This window comes from Diadema antillarum, unplaced genomic scaffold, assembly GCF_040938485.1.
Source record: "Diadema antillarum isolate AM-2024a unplaced genomic scaffold, OU_Dant_1.0 seq00001636_RagTag, whole genome shotgun sequence".
In the NCBI taxonomy this organism is placed as follows: domain Eukaryota; kingdom Metazoa; phylum Echinodermata; class Echinoidea; order Diadematoida; family Diadematidae; genus Diadema; species Diadema antillarum.
In genome coordinates, this window is record NW_027272342.1 from 21,969 (window position 1) to 40,151 (window position 18,183).

Consider the following 18,183-nt stretch of genomic DNA (forward strand, 5'->3'; position numbering starts at 1 on the left):
ATTCCACGGTATGTAGGACACAGATGCCGAAAATTAAAAATGATATTTGTTTCAAACACCATACATTTTCAGACAATACTTGAGTTGAAGTTTTAAGAATCAGTATTTTTTTCAATAAAAGCGGCCATTTTGATTTTCAAAATGGCTGCCAAAATATGCCTATAACTCAATGGTGAGAAAGAGTGTATTGTCACATAATTTACCCTCTGTATATCCACTTTACTAGTACTCTAAACAACAATCTTTTATATGTATGCAGTTACCAGACATGTCTTTTACCACATGATAGAAAGAAAAAGCTGGTTGCGTTAAAGAATTTCATAAAAACTTTTAATTAGTTTGACAATGATGGATGTAACGTCAGTTACCAAAAACAAGGAATTTTTAACTTTATTCATCAAAGAAAGTGAGCTGTATGATGTAACTTAGGATTTCTAATGTATGCCCGTATGCCTTCCTTTCAATACCAGAAAATAAGGATACTTGGTATACTGGAGAGTCAAATGAACACATCAAAATGTGTAACGTCAGTTACCGAAACGTCATATGCCAGTATGTAACGTCAGTTACCATGACAGTAATTATAACTTAGGCAAATTTTTTGACTTTAGGCCATTCAATACACCTGGGAAGTCAAAGGTTATCAACAAAGAGCAGCAATCCCTTTGATAGGGAATGATGTCATCACCATGGTACACTGTATGTCCATGGATACATTTTTTGTGGTTCATTTTATCTTATTTATTTATTTATATTTTTTTTTGGTGGAGGGGGCTTGAGCTTTTGATTTTCGGTTCAGCACAAGTTTAAGGTTAAATCATCTGGAAGTTTAGGTTTACCACATGCAATATATAATGCACTCAAATTACTATATGTGACCCTGCATCTCAAAACAAACAAAAAGTCGCCAGACATGAATTTTTAGTTAAGACCATATTCTGAAAGAGCAGACTTTAAGCTTTAAAATGATGTATAACTCAAATCAAGTGGACTCTCCTAACCTATCTAAATATTGGAAAGAAAGCACAAACTCAGGAAAAGTGTGAACTGAGAAAAGAGGCTCTGAAGTACAGTGTCTATTCAAACGCTTTAAATCTTCACCAAACCGTGCTGGCTGTGCGATGAATGGGACAAAAAACAGGAAGTAAACCACCAGAGTACCAACAATGAAGGGATTATCAAATTACACGGAAATTAAGCATGCCTCATTAACACATTCTGTCCATGATTAATGCCAACTTTCAAAGCAGTAGCACTATCCTTTCAAAAGTTATTAGAGTTGAAAGTGAAGAGTGTGGACAAGGTTTTTCAGAAATGAAAAAGGGATTCTAAAGACACACCTAATCACACTATTCTACCAGAAATGTTCGAGATAAACTGCTAAAAAAACACACTTTCCTGCCCGTTTTATGATACCAAATTTAAACATAATGTAAAAGAAGACCCGCTCTTCCAGAAAATATGAAAAAGTCAAGTTCGGCTAGGTTGACCCATTTCACTTATTTTCAGTCTTCACGCAAAATCAGTGTGTGCGACTTTATGTTCGTTTTGAGGTGCACGGTCACATATAGTACATTCACAGTCCTATGGGACGATAAAGCTACCAAATTTGTAGGCCTAATCAATTATGTGGTTGCATGGTAACCACCTTTTTCTATTAAAAAGCTTGTGTACAGCTGTATACCAACAGTTTCATAATCTTTACTAATGACTACTTTTGCTAGCATTTTTCTTTTTTTTTCTGGAAGCTCAGTGAAGTTTCTACCTCAATGCAAATGCAGGAAGAGATATATTTCTTCGCTTGCACTTTATGTTTGGTTTAGTTAATATGGCACATCTTGAAATGGTACATAAGCAGGCCTGACATAAGGCATGTACTGTCATTACTGTTTGAAACTAACACTGATGTTGCTTAACGTTTAACAATAATGTTGCTCAAAGTGAGAGGTGATTCTAGAGTAAAATAAAAAAACTGTTCATATTTGTTGATTACTTTATTTCATTCATGCAGGGACATTTGTGTAATACATGATAATTATGAACAGGAAGATTCGTTTATATTGATCTTAAAATTCTTTCATTGCAAAGTCCTATTTCTTGGTATCTGGGATGTATTTGCAAGCCTTGATATACCAGTGAAAAGGAAAAGAAAAACAATTACATTCCTTCAAGCAAGGAATAAACAAATGCCCCTTTGACCAAAAAAGCATGCTTCTTCTTCACAGAAAAAAATATTAAAAGTGTAACACTAATCATATAAATCATTATTGATAATGGAGATCATTTTGTTATTTGTGGCCCTAACAATGCCTTGAGGGAGAAGGAGTAAAATAAAGAAAAGAAGAAAGAATATATCACAGTGGATTTCACTTAAATACTTTTATTTGTATGTGTTTTTCCCCATGACCTGAAAGATATGTTTTTTTTTTTTCACACACAAAAATATCTGTGTTTTCTGTAGTACTGCAGGGCATTATGGGTGGGGTACTCTAGATAGAAACTTTCCTGTTCATAAAAAAAAAAAAAAACCCTTAGTTATGTCAATATTAGATACTTGGAACTGCTGAATCTAAATGGCTCTGTGTAATCATAACTGTTGAATAAAATTTCAATCTTAAGACAAATGTCAAGAAATATCCTCTGGTGCATTTACATTATTTTTGCTCAACTGTGCTATGGCATAGGGGGGGGGGGGGGAGCTTGCCCCCTAAGGGCCCCACCCCATTTGTGCCTTTAGATTTTGTTTTAATTTGTTGCTAAGTAAATGCCTCGGATTGTTACTGGTATACTGCAGCAGTATAATAACCTGTTAAATAAGTTAGTTCTTTGTAAACCCCATAGCAAAAGTATGTGTAACGTCAGTTACGTAACGTCAGTTACTGACATGTTTCCCTTTAAGTTTTCATTAAACACAAAGAAAATGGACTAATGTTTCATTTCATTTGGGTATTTGTAATTGGTGAACCAAGCTATGATTCCATATCGAACAAATCACTCTGAAAGGTCAGAATTATAAAATATCACAAAACTATTCCTAATCATGATTTTCCATGTGTAAACCCTATGGCAAATGTAAGCTAAACGTCAGTTACGTAACGTCAGTTACCGTCATGCCTTCATTGAAATTGGCATGGTGCTAAAAGGATATATCTAAAGTGCACATTATTTTGCACACCTGTTCCCAAGAACCTAGGTATATTGCCATATAAAGCACATAAAGTTTAGAAGTCAGGGACATGAGATATTTCCATTTAAATCTACACCATAATTTCCCATGTCCTTTTTCCGTAACGTCAGTTACTGACACATTTTCACTTGCTTTGTGATAAGAAATGCAGTTTGAGAGAAAAACTTTCGACGTATCTCTTCATTCTCATGAACTCATTCATCAATGCTAATTACAAGCCCCAGGTGCTTTCATTCACAAAACTACAACATAAACAATTTCATGAAAATCCTTACGCGTAACGTCAGTTACCGTGGAATTGCCCAGATGTACAATGTATGTACGGCATTTTTACCTGACATGAAAATGTGTAGAGTGCTTAAAGTACAGAGGGAATACAGTGCTTTGCAGTATTTAATATTCAAAGTGCCAGTTGCTTGAAATGATGGATTTGTAACAAATCTTTCAGCATGATGCATAAAGCACGCCATTCTGAGACTTCCTCCATTTACAAGAAGGCCCCACGGAGAAATACTGCGCTCAGTGAAATTACAATTCATCACATCCCCCACTTGGTTTGAGAGGATGATCCTGTTTTTATCATCATCTCCGATGCTATTTTCACAGTTCTCATTTATTTTTTTTTTTTCCTTTTCACCCAAGGGCTTGAAGGTACACCACATGAGAACTCAATGCATAATCACCACAGACATTTACATTTAAAAAACCCACTTGATGGATGTCTTTATCAAATGCCTCCATTCCTCCCACACACACTCAAATACATACATCACTTCTGCGCTCAAATAAGAGCTGCTATATTTGTATGTATTTCCGCCATATCTTGTTTGATGGCGTACTAGAAGGGATAACGGTGTTTGATTGATTTCACAATTTTTGACAATACAAGGGTTTTACAATGAAAATATATTTCTGTTACCCCAAGACAAATGTGGAAACAAGCCCTCTCTCTCCCTGTCTCTCTCTCAGGCAATGTTCATCATGACTGATTTGTTATGAGATGAGAAGTTTGCAAAGTCTGCATAAGAATACATTTACGGTATGTGTACTGTACATTGTAGTTACTGTACTGTACATTGTAGTTACTGTACATTCACCTGATTTTCCTAAACTTTAAAGTTTAGCTCAAAGTTTAAATCTTCAATAGCTTGTGATTCAGCCTACTGCAGATACACTTGAAAGATTACATAGCAATCTATATAAAGATCAGAACCACAAGACATCTTAGGGTTTGAACGCTCTACCCATGGGCCGGGGGGGGGGGGGGGGGGGGGGGGATCCCTATTTGTGATTTTACCATGGTGTGGACACAATACAAACTGTAAAACAATGAACTTCAAAGTTCAGACCTCTATGAACCCTAACACCCCATGGCTCCCGTGTCTACCTCCTGTGTGTGTTGCATCCTGTACTGTATTGTCGTACATTTTAATAGGTTTATACGCCTAATTGCTAGTACTGTGTGAGCATGTATTTCTTCTGGTTCTGTGGTTCTATTGAGTGGGAATATCACGCTTAAAAATGTAATTATCAAGATCATGTGTCCTGTGGACGTGCATCGTAGTTTGACTCTATGAGTGAATCATCAAAGTTAAAAACTTCAAAGGACACAAACTTCATGTTATGTAACAAATGACGTCAGTTGAATAGCTGGAATGGCGATAGAAAAAAAACAGAAAGAAACATGCAAGCAAGAAAAGAAGTTTGCCATAGATGTTATCTTTATAAACAAATTTGCAACTTTCCTTGATATTTGCAGTGCACTGACATAGAATGACGTAATGTTAAAAGCCTTGAGTAATATCATGTACTTCTTAAAAATGTTCCTTGTCCTCAAGCAGCAAAGCAAAACAGCTAAAGCAACAACAATGAAGAGGATGCTTCATTGTCATCGGACTGGATCGTATGGCCGAGAGGGAAGACATCAAAGTGCCCAAGTCTATTGATCATGACATCATCACAAGTGAATGTGCCCGCTCCGAGTGACAAACAAAGAGTCCTCGCTTGGCACTGATGGCAGTGAAAACAAGACAAAAGGTTCGGTGGGAACATACGACAGAAGAGAAAGAAACAATGAATTGATCATCAGTGCTAAATGTGACGTAGCCTTTGCTTGCATCACAAACAACATTCATGACAATGACTTCAATTTTTGTTTGTGCTCTTCTTAAATGTTCTTTGGTGCACAAATTTGCCGTCACAATTGGTATTCAGAGAGAACATAATGTTCCAAAATGTATTGTATTCACTTTCAGCACCTGGAAACTACAAAATCAAATGCACACAGCAACTCATTTAGAAATTCACTGAAAAAAAAAAGGAAAGAAAAGAAAAAAGGACAATTATGCAAGAAGTGTAGTGGCTGATTCTAAAGTCAGCAATCTTGAAATACAGACAGGTTAAAAAGAGAAGAAATCCATTGCAGAGACCATTAAAAAAAAGGCTATATAGATTGTGTATGATATTTGTAGGCACTCTTCTGGAATGATGTCCATTTGTAGCACAAAGCTTGGGATATTACAGCAGATTTTTGGATCTCTGCATTTCAAAGTAAAGTGAGTATTTCATTTCATGTCTGACTGTGATAATTTTACCGCATTCTTTCTTAATTTTAAATAATAGGCTAGATCTTTTTTTTTCAATGTGACGTCAATCTAAACACATTGACTGGGTCTGTATTTCATTGGAGATGAAATCTGAAACATATCACATTGCGGAAAAAAAAAAAGAAAGAATCAAACTGCAAAGGGAAGAACCCTTTCTTTCTTTCTTTCTTTCTTTCTTTCTTTGTGGCTGTACATAAACTGATACTATGGCTGACGATGATGCAAGTATCAATTTCCATCGCCAGAGAGGCACAGCCGCTCGTAAAATGACCCCACGAATCACAAATAGAGGTGAGGCTATCCAGAAAGAAGAGCAGCAATGACACAATCGCCGTCATTGTACACTTCTGTTGCCGTCAAACTATTTCCTCCCCGCGAATGACTGGCATGTCTTGCATACCACATCTGGGATGGAAATGGACAGAGAAGAAGATGAACAGAGAAGGAAACACATGATACAAAGTATCCGGTATATCACGGAAGCATCAAATATGAGATACCTCATTTGATGAATCTTTGATCTTTATCTTTTTTCTTTTCCTTTTTTTAATTGAGCGAGAAAATTTCAGCAATTTCATTCAGCCCCATAGTACCCAAACTGCCCAATAGTATTAAACTGCCCCATAGTACTAAACTGCCCCATAGTACTAAACTACCTTAACTGTCGATACATATGTGATACAAACTGTACATAATGTATGTACTGATATTACTGTAAATTACGTTTGGCTTAAACAGCGCGAGCATAGGTGACCCTTGTCCGATGCGATTGCAACGCAAACGTTTGTGACATCACTTGATGTGTGAATTTTTTTTTTTTTTTTTTCCCATAGCCCATACAAAACAGCTGTGGACTGTTTTTATTCTGGGCACTGCTCATAGTTGTTATCAACAACCCTCCAAAAAACAGTCCATATACAAAGTATACATCAAGGCATTATTTCATACAGCATTACAGTAGCATATGATTGACACACAGCAGTTGCCCTATTTTACAATTCTTCTACATTACTCATGATCCGAATATGTCCTTGCATCACAAAACTAACAGAGCGTAACCAGCCATGACATTTCGAGTGCAATCAAATATTGTTCATAAAGTAAAGAATACCAGCAGCCCAGAATATAATTTCTGTTCATCCACATGGACTGTTCCTAAACCTGCTGTAATAAAATATATTACGATTACCATCCTCTAGAAAAGTAAAATAACTTTGAGCGAAAGGATATGAAGTTTTAGGGGTATATACCATCTGTATCAAATTGCACTGATTTATTTCATAAATTGCCAATGGGATGACATGGCTTTAAAAATGACAGCTATTGACGTTAAAAGCGTATCACATTATTCTGAAACTTGGAATCTCATGCAGCAACATGCTTTTCATTGCTATATACAAAGTAGTAAAGGACTTTAGTTACGCTACTGTTGCATACTTTGCTAGGTTGTTTGTTGTTTTCTTCGTCTTTTTTGACCTACAGATGTACATTTGTACATAATTGTACAATTACAATGTACATGATTGTATGTAATATGTCAAGTAAACTTTCATAAGGGCAGAAAAGTAAAAATGTAAATGTAAACCAAAAGCTTTTATTTTGCAAGCTCTCTGTCAAGAATACTGTTTAGTTTATATCTGAATGTTATAAGCTGAAAAAAAATGTATAAAATACTTAATACAAAAGAAAAGAAAGAAAAAACAAAAAAAACATTCAGGCAAAAAATTAAAAGTACAGAATAAAAAAAAAAAAACAGCACAAAATGCCCACACAAACATCCGTGAGTGCATATATTTCATTACGTTTCTGCAGGGAGGTGGATGGGACAACCCCCAGTTTCAGTATTAAACATCATTTGGATACATGACAGAAATATGTCTTCATATGTCTTCATTTATGAAGCCTTACAACCCAACATTTCCAATATAATAGTATGGTAGCCAGATAAAATATAATCATGTGACCATGAATAAAATCCTGCAGTGTTGCATTTAGTATGTGTTGTGAAGTATCACAGAATTCAATATATTCCTGAACAGAAGTTGTTACTGCTATCAATAGAGAAAATTTTTCTAGGTTAATGTATACCTATCAATGAAACTTGTTCCACTATTCTTGTTTTCTACCATGATGAAAGAACACTTGAATTTTATGTATAACACAATATGAGAGAGGCAGGGGTAATAATTTTACCTTTAACTTTAATACAAATGGTCAGCAATTTGGGAGAATGTGTACAATGTATATTCACAGAATACTCAAATATTGTGGAATTTCCTTTGATGAAAGAAACATTATATTCATAATCATACAGCATATTCCACTTGCATCACACTAGATATCATTGATCCCAACTCTTCTGCTTTTTTTTTCTTCCCAAATTTGGAGATGATTCGAGTAAGTGAAGAAGAATTAAACTACATCCTCGGTCTTCCATTTGGGGAAAGCTTCCTCGGGGACTAAACCTCACTCGGCAAGCAAGAAGAGCAGAATCTTGAGAGAGATATGAAAATATGCACAAATACTGAAACATAAGCTTCAGCATTTCTCTTCCCCCTAGGCTCTGTCACTTTACAAAACACTCCAGCGAGGCTCCTGGGTGCGTTCACACTCATACTTTATTTCGCGATAGGGTTGGTGATTTTGCAGATTGACAAACTTCTGTCTGTACAAATTTTTGAATGCAATTTTTTTCTTCTCCTTCTTCTTCTAATTTCATTCATCATCTTTTGGACGAGCAAAAATTGAATGCAAACCTGGAAAGACAACAAAAACATAAATTTATGGATATTCAGGACTGCCTGTACCACTTTTTCATAAAAGTACAATTGTAATATCTCAGAAATATCCTTTGCATGCTTAAAAGTGTTGAAGGATGTTTGCTTCCTGTGACCTGGAAGTAATGCTGTTTTATAAAGGTCACGCAGCTCTGTATGACAAAAGGACAGTCCTGGGAACATAATAAACTACTAATTCAACATGCAATTGTATCATTATTGTAGAACAAGGAATAAAACAAATACCTACCTATATCTAGCCTTCCTCAAAGAAACGTGCTGTTTTTAGCAGGCAATAATCATCACCAAAATGAGCAAAGCTATAAATAAAGCAGATCAGGGTAGGGGGAGTTTTGATGTAGATAGCTGTGAATGTCATTGTGACATGTGAATGTGAAGTTTAAAAGGGAACATTCCTTCTTATATAATTCAGTTTATATACTTTTGACTTATAGTGGGATTCACATTGACTCATACTGTACATTGCACTCTGCCTATAATGAAGTTCTTGGGAATTAGCAATTTTCTTTCATTATTTCTTTCAAGTGTCGTTATAGCCGAACAGTAAAGTATGATCTTTAAAAATGATAATTTTGAAACCTAAATTTTTACTTTGTTGTAGTATGAATTTCGCTATACAGTGTAACTGTGTTTGTTAACAGGATTGCACTGTATTTTTCTCTAAACAAAAGGCCCACTTTTTTGTGTAATATCTTTAAGTAATATGTGTAGACATCTCAGACACAATGTGATATAAATGTCAGTTCACAGGACTTGAGAAGTCAGTGCAGTATTAAGTATGTCCTTCTGTACAAATGAAGAGCCAAATAACCTGGGGATATTTTTTTTTTCTGCAGAAATTATCATCTTTCTCATTCAAATTGGCACCTCTGAATTTCACTGTGCATCTTTTATTTTATTACATCAAAGGTCAAGTGGAACTGGTTATTAACTTAATTGAATGTGTATTAAATCAGTATACAGTGGTCAGATTTCCAATCAATTTTCCACAAAGTCTCTACGTGCAAGGTTCACTCCAATGATAACTTTACTGGGATAAAGAGGAGAGTGGAAAAAAGAGTCTCCGGGGGAAAAAAGAGACAACTACACCGTATACCATTGAAAAGCCATATTCTATTGACCTCTTTTGGAATCCTTTTTAACAATCTATTGTTTCGTTTTTTTCATATCCACTGTCATCAAAAATTGATTCATATGGATAAAATTGTATTACTTTTTGTCTCATATTGTCAAACTTTTAACAGTGAAAACTTGTTGCATCTTATGTATGAAGAGTAGTATAAATTGTCTTTTTTTCAAGGAGTGTCTTCTTTTTATAATATCCCGTCAAGCACATATTGCATGATTCATCGTACGGTTTAAGGACGGACTGAATTTGCTACAACACGCATTTCCCATAGACACTTGCCCGAGTATACTCGGGACTCGTCCTCAACGGGTTAATGACAAATGTCAATCTTTTATATGTCATTGTGTGAAGAAAGGGGCATCTTGCTAAACAAGCAAATTGATTGCTTTTCGAGGAGCTCCTTGCACATCTTTTCTACACTGCAAAAAGTCCAGTGTTAAATATGAAACACCGAGCTGGTGTTAAATTTCCGGTGCTCATTGATGGTGTTAGATTAACACCTCTGGGTGTCATTTAAAAATATAAAATTGTTTTTTTAATAGTTTCTTAGTTACTATTCTTCTTGTTGATTTTGAACTTCACCAAGACGATCAAGAACTTTCCGATAAAGTACTTGATTTTTTAAAAAAAGGTGTGAACGCATTTATACCATAGTAACACCAGTTGGTGCGGTCTCATATTGAAGCTGGACGGGTGTTATACCGTTGACATTAACACCAGCATATCAAATCAACACCATGCCGTGTCATTGTTGAATTAACATCAGCGCAGTGTCAAAAATATCACCAGCTACAGTGTCAAATTAACACCACGAAGTGCCAGGTGACACTTTTCAACACCATCACAACATACTTTCTACACCTGTGGGTGTGGTCCTCTATTGACACTTGATCGGTGTTAGATTTAACACCCATGGTGTTAAATCTAACTTCGATGTTTTTGCAGTGTGTATGCTATCACTTGACTTTCATTCAAAGTACAGTGTGAAACTGACTTTGAGCTCTGAACATCTGAAAAGAACAGTGTGACTCCTGTCAATGAAATCACATCAGATTGGCAATCCAAAATGGCTGTTTCTGTTACTGACTTTATGGATGAAATATTCACTTTCCTTTTTTTTTTCTTCAAGACAGATCCTTCAGAACTACTCTAATTATCTAAAGAAACTGTTTACCATTGGGAACAATGATTTAACACATGTTCGAGTTATCACTTTTGATGCATACATATATGTATGTGTACACATTGTAGGTCAGTGACATTAGAAAGGATACTACCATATAAATATTTTGCAATAAAGACTAAAATATTAGGAGATATTGATGTTTTTCTCAATAAACCCTAACTGTAGACGATTTAGCCTAGAAACAATTTTATCAAAACTATTGTTAACATTTTGTATATATTTAACATTACTTATCTTTGACTATACTGATTAACATTACATGGATTACATTGGTTGTTTTCGCATTTTAGAGCTATTTTGAAGCACTAAAGCTGGGTTTTTGTTTCATCTGAAAATGGTAAATAATGCCTTTACTTTAAGGGGAATCTACCCCAAATACATTGAGAACTATTAATCACCTGGCACTTTCATTTATAAGCATTTTGATGAAGGCAAAGGTGAAGTTTTCAAAAGATTTATATCATTTCCGCCCTACGAGGACAGCAGAAAAACGATGGCCCCTCTGTTGCTAGGAAACACTCTCACTGCTGCAAGCTGATGTTGACATTTATATGAACTTGTACTGTGGCTTTGGTGTGTACATGTGACCATGTCCACGAGCCCTAAACAAGAAATTAACCTGTTGAGGACGGTTTGATTTTGCTACAACACGCATTTCCCATAGATGCTTGCCTGAGTATACTCAGGACTCGTCCTCAAAGGGTTAAAGTGCCCAACGTACAAAAAAATAATAATAATAATAAAAACAGAGGCCTTGTTTCACATTCAAAAAATAATTTTTCCTTTTAGTGCTGCCTCATGTTGCACTTACATAACTATAAAAACATCATACATGGAGATATCTGGATTTTTCTCTCTTTTTTTTTAAATGGTGGCTGTTTTCTATACACCTGTACTGTACTTATACTGTAAGAGCACAATTTTGTTGATGTGACTAAGCTAATGAGATTTTCTGAAGTACAGCTATTTGCCACGTTCACATTTCCCGCTTGATTGTGTCATTATCTGATGTGTACAGTAGCTAATGTTCTGTGATTAATTACATCTCCAACACTCTCGCATACCTTACGTAAAACAAACAAACACCGTCACAAACATACTGACAAACAAACACCTCTTAAACACACTGACAAACAAGCAAACATACAAAGGCCTAATCAAAGACTTCTGGCCACTTCACTCATATGCAGGTGTTTTTTTAGTTGGGTAGAGTGCAGTCTGCAGACAAGAGGGCGAGTTCCCTGGCGGACGCAATTAGCGAGAGAGACACTTTTAAAAAAGGTGTTGCTCGGAAATTCCCAGAAGCGCATTCTTGAATAAACCCCAGCAAAGCTGCTGTGCGATGCTTGATAGAAACGCAATTATTGTAAAGTCACATGCCGGAGGAAATGGGAACTGAAGTACGAGGTAATTGTAAAGCTTGCATTTTTGTAAAATCTGTAACGGTCGCAACGTGACCTGCAGCCAGCTGTACCCTCATGCAATTTGTATCAGTGCTCAATACAAGTTGTTTGGATTATCTACAACTGTACTGTACATTGTACATGCACCAAAGGTACTTTTAATATTAGACAACTACAATATACAGTGACATTAAACAGAATCGTGGTGCGCATCATCAAGCTTTGACAATTCTTTAATAATCAATAATTGAAGAAGCAATATCACAGTAGGTGCTAACTTCTGCAAGGCATCCCGGGTCTTGTGCACTTGTTCTGAATTCAGAGATCACGATATTCCTTACGGTACGGGATGTCTCTTTTTCTACCAACCACTTATTTACCAAACCAGAAGATGACATTTTGGAATAATTGATGTCTGCATGACCTCTTTCCACTGTCACACGGTAGACTGATGATTTGTATTATTCAACAGAGGAATGAAACCCAGATGATCGAATATAAAATGTGGCAATATTACCGAGAGCACCAAAACTTTTAAAAGCTCATTACTTTTGAACAGATTGTTCAATTTTTCACAAACTTTGCTGATGTGTTCATGATACACTGTACTATCAACTACTGCATAATTTATTCATTTCACACGTATAACGTAATGTATAATTGGGTCCCAATGTCCTCTATTTGTTGAAGTAACAAAGTAACAAAGTATTAGAAATGTATGAAAGGCAAATCCTTGCTGTTGCTATCACCTTTGATATCATTGATATTTTTTGTGTGCTTTACGTCAGTATGAGAAAATACAAGCAAACCTATGAAAGATTAAAAGCAAAATTGCACAAACCACCCTCTGCAAGACCGCTACAAATTGTAGATCTATTAATGTATGAAAGGAGAAACAAATAATCCAGTACTCCGTGTCCCACTTCTTATTGCTCCCTTTCAAACCCACGCAGAATGCATCATCTACATTCCGACGTGCTCATCGAAATGCGTTAGCACCTGTAATGAACAAGCTCGGACAAACATGTCATTCCGTCTGGCAATGCTAATCTGTCATTGCGGTGGCCTAAACGAGGGTGGGGCGTTGACCAAGATTGTATCATCGAGTGAAGTTTAAGAGGGGGAGAAGGAGGAACACGGTTCAGTCTTAAAGGGCAACACCAAGTCCACATTCAATATGACTTCCATTACAACTTTACAGCACAGTCAAATAATCCGAAGAGGGAGATCACAGTTGAAAAAAAAAAAGAGATCAAAAGAGAATTTCCACAGTAACTCAGCTCTCATTTTGGATTATACATGATATAAAATGTGATCAAATGCCAATAATCTTGCAACTGTTATCAGTAGCCCTTTAAAAATGTCTAACCATCACAAAATCATTATACAACTCTACGATAACTTGATTGAGGGTTCCTTTAACTACAATTCAGTTTCCAGCACAGAAAACTAGAAAAGTGATGGTTTTCAGTACATCAGTCTGTCAGTGTGTCAACACTTTTATTTAAGGTGATGACATCATCACTTCATCAATGCACTCACGATTCTATTTCATTGTTTTCTGAAAAATGAACTTTCTGAACACTTTCCTTCTCACTCTGTGAAATATTCCCTACTCCGTTCCATCAATTTCTCTCTCTTGTGAACAAAAATTTGAAAGGAGATTCCCTTTTTGCCGGAGAATGGCAAGTGATGGATGGGAGGAATGGTTACCATGGAGATAGATATCAACTTTAATACCATTACCAAAGACTTTCTACAATAGATATTCATTTGTTGTATTCGTGGAAAGATTGATGGAAAGGGAAAGATCTTGTTTTGGTGTTGGTGCTTTTTGTAAAATGAGATACCAAAGTGTCGAGACCTTAATCTCACATCTTATCCTTCCTAACAAAGCAGGATTGCAATTTTGTAAACAAAAGTTTGAAGACACCAAATCTCCCACAACACAGATGCCAACGGTATCTCTTTACATTCTTGAAATAGTAAATTCATCATCATCTATTACTGAAGACATATCATGTAGACTGTAAATAGCAGTTACCTCATAGACCCCACCTCCTCCCACTGAATGGGACTTTTTCTTCTTCTTTTTTCTAATTCTGTTCTCGTGGGCTGTTGGGTTGTTTTTTTGTTTGTCTGCTTGTCTGTTTGTTTGTTGGCCATGTTTTTTTTTTTTTAGAATATATATATTTCTGGGCATGACCTAATAAATAAAAAATAATCGCATGATTATTTTTGCAGAAGCTCAGTAGAGCAAAAACGTTGACACTACGTTTACGCTCATGACTAATGCTACGAATGGTAAATGAAGCAGTCACTATGGTATATGGCAAAGACATGTTTGACTGATGCATCTCCTTTTTTTTTTCTTTAAATTCTATTGCAAAAAAAAAAAAAATAAATACATCAAACCAATTCTCACATCAACTTGTTCCGTGTATAAGACGCACCCCTACTTTCGGACCTAAAATTTGAAAAAAAAAAAATATTGTGTGTGTCATACATATTATCTCAGCTCAAAATTTCCCTAGAATGCAGCATGTACATTTGCTCTATTTTTCATTTCCTTTTTATAAACTTTCTTTTCACGGTATTCATCGGGCATCGGCAAAATATGGAAGACGCAAAAATGCGAGGCTTGTCTCGGTAAATTACTTGCTATTGTTTCGCCTTTCAATCATGGTACAATACGTATCATCAAAGATCGTACTCATGAGAGTACGGTATAAGGGCCTACATGCTTGACACATCGTTCACATTACGGTGTCATAGGGGCGATCCTACTCCGTATTTTACAGCTTTTGTCTATGGCCAGATTGATACCAGTACATCGATAAGTTTTACGGTATCGGTAATTTAGTAATGATACCTGTGCATCGTGTATTTACAGCTACTAGGTTGGCTGTTGGTACATTGTAGCTTGGTAGACTAATACACATTGGTACAATGTACTCTGTACGTTGTAATGATACATTGCGTATTTACAGCTGTTGTCTACGGACAGATTGATACATCGTTTATACTACACTAGGCCGATGTATTTAAAGTTTATCCTGTATTAACAGCTGTTGTGTGTGTCCAGATTGATACATCGCTCGTTTATCGGTAACTTTTAATGATTGCTTACCCTCCGGACGTCGATGGGCATACATGGCCCCAAGTTGACCTTATGAAATTGGGTGTACGTGACAGATATTTTTTTCCGTGATTCGACTGTACCCGTCCATGTATAAGATGCACCCCCGATTTTTCATATTTTCTGACGAAAAAAAAGTGTGTCTTTAATACACGGAACTTTTACGGTACCTGACACAAGGCAGACTGAAGAATGGTAGCGGAATTTTTACAACAAATACATTTATATACATTGTATTGTCTAGCAAGGCAGGCTGACACAATGAAAACATGTAGAATGGGTGAAGACACAAGAAATGTGGATACAGCTGGCATACTGCCTCAATAGTCAAAACCTTTTATTTAAAAAAAAAAGAGAAACAAAATCGTGTCGGAAAATGAAATTGCCCGACTGTTGTCTCTTCAAACATTAATTGTCTTACACTTCTTAACCCACTGCAGGGACGAGAAGAGGTGGGGGGGGGGGGGGGGCTACTAATACCGTTATGCACAAACAATCTGGAGCGGGAGAAAAATCAATGGAATCCTATTAATTGGGAGAAGTCCATCCACGAGGATGGAGATGGAGGAGTAGGAGCAGGAGAAGGGGTGGGGGAGGTGAGAGATGGGCAGGGGGGGGGGGGGGGGGCACCCTGGCTGTATCCTCACCAGACACAGAGATCCCAATTAGGTCTAATTTATGTAAATGGCTGCCCTGTGCAGACTGGATCCTGGGCCCTGGGGAATTTGAGGGTTGCAAGCAGAGAAGTTGTAAACAAGTCTGTCTGACAGGCAGAAGAGGACACGGACATACTTTTTTGTCTGGCATCGCTACAACTTACAACCGTACTTGTACTCCAAACAGGCCCATTCACACTTTACAGTGAAATACTGTGGTACTTCCTGCGGTATTTCTTAATGTGAACACAAAGGCACCACGAAATAGCCTCGTATAATGTATTTTAGGGTGATAATTCAAACTTTGCACGAAACATGTAAGCATGCAAAATCTGAGTGGGAATTGTGCCAAGTGGTCACTCACCACACTGTACCGTATTTATCACACGACCTGAGACATGCTTCGTGTTTTCTCCCATTGGAGATACTGTACATTGTATGCCCACACGCAATGCTTGCCAACAGTACAGTAGTCATCGCTTTATAATCGGGAGGGGTCGGGAGACAAGGTTTTTTTTTCGGTTTAAGCGTTGGCTGGCATTGGCCCATGCAAACCAGAAAATGTGAAGCCGAGTATGTGGGCATGACACTACATCATGCAACATTTTTAATAACCCACTGATAACCACAGCAACGCACTACGACACGCAGACAAAAAAAAAATGGTGAATAAAAAAGACACAGTTTGGCAATATATGCATCAGAAAAAAAAAAAAATCTTTCATTTGATCCACAAAATAACCCTTTTCCGAGTTTCACAGTACATAAATGTATGAAGTCATGATGCCTAGATGACCCTATCACTGCAGAGAAAAATGCAGCACTGCTACCATATTAAATTTCTATAATCTGACAACACCCACATTATGATGACACTGAGTGTGATTGTAACGAATGTATTTTTCTCATAAAAATCATTTAGATTCATGCCTCTCTCTTACTGTATGCTGTCTGTCACACACACAAACACACGCATGCAAAAACACTGAGAGTATGGGCCGCACGTGGGGAAGGTGACTCTCCGTACCGTATTGCACTGGATGTGTGTACAATAAAGTGCATTCTATAAAACCTGATGACACTCAATATGACCCCTTGCAATACATGTACGTCCTACTGCGTAACTGCAAATGTGTAGACTGTGTGATCCGTAAAAGCCCAAGCAGACGCTGTGAACAGCGCGCAGCAACAGGGCTGTACAAATAGCTACGATTTATCTGGAATTTGTGTGAAAACATGCCTTCTGGTAGGGAAAGGAAATCCCAGCAATTATTTCTATTGGGATATACTATCATTTTTAGACATTAATGACGGAGGGTTGAGTGGCCATGAAAAACTACATTATATTTGACAATGGGCAATACATTCAGAAATGTCTTCGCCATGCAACCCTGAAATGCTTCGAACGTTCATCCAACAACAGCAGTTCGCAAAGACACTGTCGTGGAGCATAGACATCAAAGTAAAAAACAGGTCTGCATGCTGAGACTACAAAGCTGCCCGACAGAGTGCATCTGTGTCTGCTAAGTACTATCAACTCTTCATTAGAAAATAGTGGAGGATTTAATAACAACATGCGCCCTCATTTCATTTGCTTTTAAGTAACAGTTGACGCTGCAGTCAGCAATCACTTTGGCGGGCCGATTCCATCTCGTGGACACATGCTTGTGAATGCCAGCTACCGCTGTACTAATGACCCAGCAAAGAACGACAGACACATCAAGATGTTTGTCTCATCCTAATTCTCCTCTTTGGCTTGGCTTCCAAAGTTACATAATGCTACATGTTTTCCATACCCTTGGATTTCTTCGCTGATAAGATTTAGTACATAGTATGACTTCAAAAGTGGGATGCCACAGTGCAGATTTGTTTTGTACATTTGTAGCATGTTTTGTTTTGTTTATAAATGTTTTTTTTTTTCCAATTCCACACTTGAATGAACTACATATGTGCATACAAAAATACTACCACACCAATATTTTGCGATATACTGCATTTTGTAAAACTACTCTCACCGATGAATGAACTTATTTAAATTATGTATAAATCTGAAACCTTGATGATGATGATGATGATGAT